Source organism: Coregonus lavaretus (genome assembly GCF_964263955.1).
Source record: "Coregonus lavaretus genome assembly, chromosome: 6".
Lineage (NCBI taxonomy): Eukaryota > Metazoa > Chordata > Actinopteri > Salmoniformes > Salmonidae > Coregonus > Coregonus lavaretus.
The window spans coordinates 41165753-41172794 of NC_139993.1; positions in this window are offsets into that span (position 1 = coordinate 41165753).

Below are 7042 nucleotides of genomic sequence, written 5' to 3' on the forward strand. Positions count from 1 at the left end.
ACACACACAGACAGACAGACAGGGGCACAGGGCGTCACAAATAGAGTGCTAACCTGCTGAATATACACCATTTCCACATTTCATAGCCATTGCCATTTCCATCAAAATGTAAAGATTTTGAGACTCCTTGGCTACATCTTTTTCAAATGCCCACATCATGTATTCTACCGAGAACAAAAACATTGGGAACAACAACAACAACCAAGCTGTGCACACAAATGCTGTGTTTGGCTGTGGAGGGCATCTTCCTGGTGAAAGACGACTCTCAGAGGTGGCAGAGCACCAGAGGAGAATCACAGAAGAGCTAGCAAACCTCCCACAGCGACAGAGAGTGAGAGAGAGAGAGAGAGAGAGAGAGAGAGCGAGCGGGGGAGAGGGAGGGATAAAGAGAGAGGGGGGAGGGGGGAGAGAATGATGATACTAGTCATATTTTTATCCCCTGTAGAGCCCAGGGACAGAGCTGAGGGGAGGAGCGGAGAGCCCATGAGACTGGCTTGGTGGCCCCACACAGATGAGATGTTGAGACTGGCTGGGGAGAGCCCTCCAGATACAGCTGACTACAATACAGCAGCCCACACACAATCAGGCTTTACTCAGACTATCTGTTACTGTAGCTCCACTGCTTCACACACAGCAGGCTGAGGAGCTGAGAGGAAAACACTATGAGAACCAGCTGCCACACACACACAAGGACACACACGCACACACATACACTACATGACTAGAAGTATGTGGACACCTGCTCGTCCAAAATCATGGATATTAATATGGAGTTGGTCCCCCCTTTGCTGCTATAACAGCCTCCACTCTTCTGGGAAGGCTTTCCACTAGATGTTGGAACATTGCTGTGGGAACTTGCTTCCATTCAGCCAAAAGAGCATTAGTGATGTCGGGCACTGATGTTGGGCAATTAGGCTTGGCTCACAGTCGGCGTTCCAATTCATCCCAAAGGTGTTCGATGGGGTTGAGGTCAGGGCTCTGTGCAGGCCAGTCAAGTTCTTCCACACTAATCTCGACAAACCATTTCTGTATGGACCTCGCTTTCTGCATGGCGGCATTGTCATGCTGAAACAGGATTTTCAATGTACCGATTCCATGGCACATGGTTTATGATACACAAAACGACGCTGAATTCAAAATGTAGAGTTTTTCAATTTAAATTATTATGCAACATTCTTGCAACCAATAGACTGTTATATATATGGGGGATACAACCATCCCAGCTCTGCAGATGTTGCTGCAAAGAGACAGAATCATTAGATAATTTGTTTTGGTACTGTCCATATGTAGCTTGTTTTTGGTCGCAGGTCCAGGAAGGGCTGAAGAATTGCAACATTTACCTGGCACTAACTCTGCAGATAGCACTACTTGGTGATTTGAAAAGTCAGAGTAAATCGATCAATAATATAATACTTTTAGCAACAAAAAAAAATGTTTACTTACAAGAATAGAAAGGTTCAGAACTTTTGTGAAACATCACAGCTCAGTTGAAAAATATTGGCAAATAGAAATCCAATATGGATGGTGTTAAGAGATAGATGGGAGGGTTTGAGTGGAACTGAAGGGTGGGACTAATAACAACATGATAACGAATGTCAAATATACTGTGTCCGTAAAATGTATATAGGATCAGAACGTTTGTGAAACAGCACAGTTAAAAATATATAGCAAATAGAAATCAAACTGGATGGACATCAGAGATAGATGAGAGAGGATGAGGGTAGAGGAAGGACAGGACTAAAAATAAACAAAATATAACTATTGTAAAATAGACTGTGTCCATAAAATGTATATAGTTTGTATAAGCTGGAAGTAGAAGCCTAAGTGTTGTTGTTCATTAGTTTACTCCAATTAGGGGAGGGGTGGTAGGGTTAGTGGAAAATAATAAAGGGAAATATATTTTTAAAAGATATATATATATAGTGCATTCGGAAAGTATTCAGACTCCTTGACGTTTTCCACATTTTGTTACGTTACAGCCTTATTCTAAAATGGATTAAATAATTTCTTCCCCTCATCAATCGACACACAATACCCCATAATGACAAAAACGAAAACAGGTTTTTAGAAATGTTTGCAAATTTAGAAAAAAACTAGAACAGAAATACCTTATTTACATAAGTATTCAGACCCTTTACTCAGTACTTTGTTGAAGCACCTTTGGCAGCGATTACAGCCTCGGGTCTTCTTGGGTATGCTGCTACAAGCTTGGCACACCTGTATTTGGGGAGTTTCTCCCATTCTCTGCAGATCCTCTCAAGCTTTGTCAGGTTGGATGGGGAGCGTCGCTGCACAGCAATTTTCAGGTCTCTCTAGAGATGTTCAATCGGGTTCAAGTCCGGGCTCTGGCTGGGCCACTCAAGGACATTCAGAGACTTGTCCTGAAGCCACTCCTGCGTTGTCGTGGCTGTGTGCTTAGGATTGTTGTCCTGTTGGAAGGTGAACCTTCACCCCAGTCTGAGGTCCTGAGTGCTCTGGAGTAGGTTTTCATCAAGGATCTCTCTGTACTTTGCTCCATTCATCTTTCCCTCGATCCTGACTATTCTCCCAGTCCCTGCCGCTGAAAATCATCCGCACAGCATGATGCTGCCACAACCATGCTTCACCGTAGGGATGGTGCCAGGTTTCCTCCAGACATGACGCTTGGCATTCAGGCCAAAGAGTTCAATCTTGGTTTCATCAGACCAGAGAATCTTGTTTCTCATGGTCTGAGAGTCCTTTAGGTGCCTTTTGGCAAACTCCAAGTGGGCTGTCGTGCCTTTTACTGAGGAGTGGCTTCCGTCTGGCCACTCTACCATAAAGGCCTGATTTGTGGAGTACTGCAGAAATGGTTGTCCTTCTGGAAGGTTCTCCCATCTCCACAGATTAACTCTGGAGCTCTGTCAGAGTGACCATTGGGTTCTTGGTCACCTCCCTGACCAAGGCCCTCCCCCGATTGCTCAGTTTGGCTGGGCGGCCAGCTCTAGGAAGAGTCTTGGTGGTTCCAAACTTCTTCCTTTTAAGAATGATGGAGGCCACTGTGTTCTTGCTGCAGACATTTTTTGGTACCCTTCCCCAGATCTGTGCCTCGACACAATCCTGTCTCGGAGCTCTATGGACAATTCCTTCGACCTCATGGCTTGGTTTTTGCTCTGACATGCACTGTCAACTGTGGGACCTTATATAGACAGGTGTGTGTCTTTCCAAATCATGTCCAATCAATTGAATTTACCACAGGTGGACTCCAATCAAGTTGTAGAAACATCTCAAGGATGATCAATGAAAACAGGATGCACCTGAGCTCAATTTCGAGTCTCATAGCAAAGGGTCTTAATCCTTATATAAACAAGGTATTTCTGTTTTTATTTGTAATAAATTTGCAAACATTTCTAAAAACCTGTTTTCGCTTTGTCATTATGGGGTATTGTGTATTATTAAAGCTTTACTTCAAAAGTTTGGCTTTAAAAGACAGAGATAATAGCAGTGCAATTTGGTGATAGACATTCTTCTAGGGACAGTCTTCTGAAAATCTCTCAGTTGACAAGGCTGCATAGCAGGGGTGACACAGTTGGGAATCACAGTTCAGTTATACGTTATCCAGTTGAGAATTGTAGAATAGGATTCAAGGCCAATCACATGCTACTGTGGCCAGTGTATAAAGCTCAGGCTCTCTCTAGGCCTGGACACAGTGAATCAGGTGTAATGGGCCCTCCCTCACTCTCACTCCCCTTGACCCCTCACTCTTCAGCACAGCTCTCTCTCTCTCTCTCTCTCTCTCTCTCTCTCTCTCTCTCTCTCTCTCTCTCTCTCTCTCTCTCTCTCTCTCTCTCTCTCTCTCTCTCTCTCTCTCTCTCTCTCTCTCTCTCTCTCTCTCTCTCTCTCTCTCTCTCTCTCTCTCTCTCTCTCTCTCTCTCTCTCTCTCTCTCTCTCTCTCTCTCTCTCTCTCTCTCTCTCTCTCTCTCTCTCTCTCTCTCTCTCTCTCTCTCTCTCTCTCCACATTCCATTCCAGAGCGCGCCTCAGTTCCCGGGGGTCGTCAGGCGGTGGGGAGGGATGGAGAAGAAGAGGGAGAAGAGGAGGAGGAGGAGGGTGGAGAGGGCGACGCGATGCTTGAAATTCTGCTCACAGCCAAAGCAATTTCCTGGCGAGCGCGGTGCTGTCAGCTGCTCTGATGGCTAGCTGTAAAATATTGTGGCTGGGAGTGGGCCGGCAGCAGGCTCTGGCAGCCTGATGGATGGAGCCCGAGCGGAAGAAGGAGAAACAACAACAAAAAAAGAGAAAAAGAAAGCAAAACGGAGCCGCCATTAAGGCAGCTCCATCAGGCAGTTGAAGGAGTTCCAAGGGTCTAATAGAGGCAGAAGGCCCTCTAATCGGCAGCGCTCACCAAGCTAAAGGGAGGAGGGTGGAGGTAGTTGGGAACCACCCAGTGGGATTATTTACACACACGTAAAACGACCCTTCCCCTTGTTAAAGCACAGCTCGAATGATGGGGTACTGTATGTAATGGTGCGACTTGAGCTGGCGCAGAGCTCCTGCAACAATGGAGTTGGATTGGCTCGCCTACTTTTTCTTTTCTGTTAACAATGTAATTAAGAATCGAAATGAAATGGTCGCACAGCGTTGGGTCACTTAAATGTCCGTGCTCCAGAAGTTTGCTCTGGAATTATATAAAAGATTAAATCTGGGAAGCCAAAGTGAATCTCCAACAGCATCTCCCAGTCTCCAAACAAAACATCACTTTGGACCCTAAGTGGTAATTCCCCCTAAAATGTCAAGGAAAATGGAAGTACAATGATACAGTGAAGTGCAATCCAGACCACAATGTCAACTGAGCCAGCATAACAGTCTCCTAATGCGCTGTCAATCACAGGCAGACAGGACTGTGAGGCTGAAGCAGTGATTGATTGTTTCATTAACAACCCACTTTGACCTAGAGAATTGTTCATTTGAAATTGTAATGAAGCAATTAGAGACAATTAAGAAATGTAGAGAATGAAAGTCAACAGACAATCTGAGTGTAGAGGCTTTACAAATTAAACCTCTCAGAGAAATAGACAGAGAACGGCTTGTTCCGGCAGAAGCTCCCTACAACTCAATAGAAGGACTCGGGCTCAACTTCATCTGAACTGGTGTTGCTGCAGTTTAGTTTAAAGCGGAAGGTCAAATGAATTTTGTCCGACAAGTACTTATTTGCTGCATATTAATTAGTCTGGGCCTATAAGGGCCATAAACGGTTTGCTTATCTTAACACAGAAAAAATGGTGCTGATTTAAGCAGGATTACAGACTAGAGGCAGATTCTCTCACAAAGCATTTAGCATCAGCAATACCTTTTAGAAGAAACCTCGCTACGTTCAGTGGAACTTACTTCATGTAACTTCTACTCTCTGTTAACATTATTACCATATAGCTGAACATGCTAAAATGGTACTCCAACATCCAGGGCATGTAGAGCGTTTATAAATGCTGAATAATATACCTACAACTGTACATACCATTTTCCTTCCAAATGATATATTGTCTATACACAGCACTTATTTATATTTTTTGATTCTGACACTATAATATATCTACTCTGGATTGTTAATTGGACTCGTTCTGTCATTTCCTGATTTCTTGTTTTGATTATTTGTGTATTTGTGAAACCTGCTATAACACCTGTAAATCTGTGTACACAACCAATAAACCTTGATTTCAGTCTATAAGTATGCCTGTCTGACTGGAGAGCAGAGACTTGAGTGATACAATGCGGTCGGAGCGGTGGTGAGTCCAGGTGTGCTGCAGAGAGAGAACAGACGTAGTGGTGCTCAATCCTGTAAGCCCCTCATTCTCTCTCTGCCACAGACTAATTGATGGACATATTTGGCCCCTTTTTAACACAGAGGTGACTTGTAATCAAGCTAAACGGGCACTCAGACAGCACTCTGCGGCTGTTAGCGCTTCATAAGCATCTGCATCTGTCTGGAATAGTGCTGAGAGATTAGTGATTTTTGAGGTTGGTTCGGTTTCGGTTCGATTATCAAAAAATAATCACGGTTTTCGATTTTTTTACATGAAATGCATTATGAAATAATGATGTTACAATGACTTTAGAGCTTTTTAATGGAAGTTCCAAAGCCAAAAATAGTGAACATTCAATTGCCAAAACATTGAAAATATTCCATTGTCTCTGTCAGGTCCACATTGGGTACATTTACATTTACATTTTAGTCATTTAGCAGACACTCTTATCCAGAGCGACTTACAGTTAGTGGGTAGACATCAACAGAAAAATAGGAAATTACTATGAAATAATAAAATATTTCAGTTGTGGGCAACTTTTAAAATGTAATCCTGAAATATAGCTGAAGCATGTCAATCAAAGCATGTCAATCAAAGACAAAATGACAGATGATGAGAAAAAAGACAGATGATGATTCATTACATACAACCTAGATTTTGTTTAGAATGTTGCTAGCTTACCTGCCTAAATATGCTACAGAGCTGTCTGACAAAATTATTTTACTAGTTATTCAAAGTAGAAGAGGTATAATTTCACAAACTGTCTCTATCCCTCTCCTAGTTGTGTTGTGTACATTCCTCTCTCATGCGGTCTGTAAGGGTTGGTGTGAGGTGTGACCCAGGTGCGGTGCAGGATAGACAGTAGGCAGTAGGCAGAGATGGTGAAACAAGGATCTTTACTGGTGGTCCCAAAACCAGGAAACAAAATAACGGACTTGTCACGATAAAATAAAGGAGGAGCAAATTGGTCTCCAAAAAAAGGCTGACAGCAAACATATGAAATACTAACTATGACTGAAAACAACAATGAAACAGGGAGAACATATACGTCTCGCGATCAGACACTGATTAGTACTGTTTGGCATCGAGAAACTAGCAGAGAAAACAGAGCAAGGGAACACATGGAAGTGAGGGCATACATACACAGGTGAACAGGTAGACACAGGTGACTCCAATAGGATAATAATTAGTACAGACTGTGAGTGAGGAGGTGCCTAAGGTTGTCGGAGGATGACACCTAGTGGGTCGCTCCGGAACTGCGACCCCCTCCTGTAACAGCGGTCTA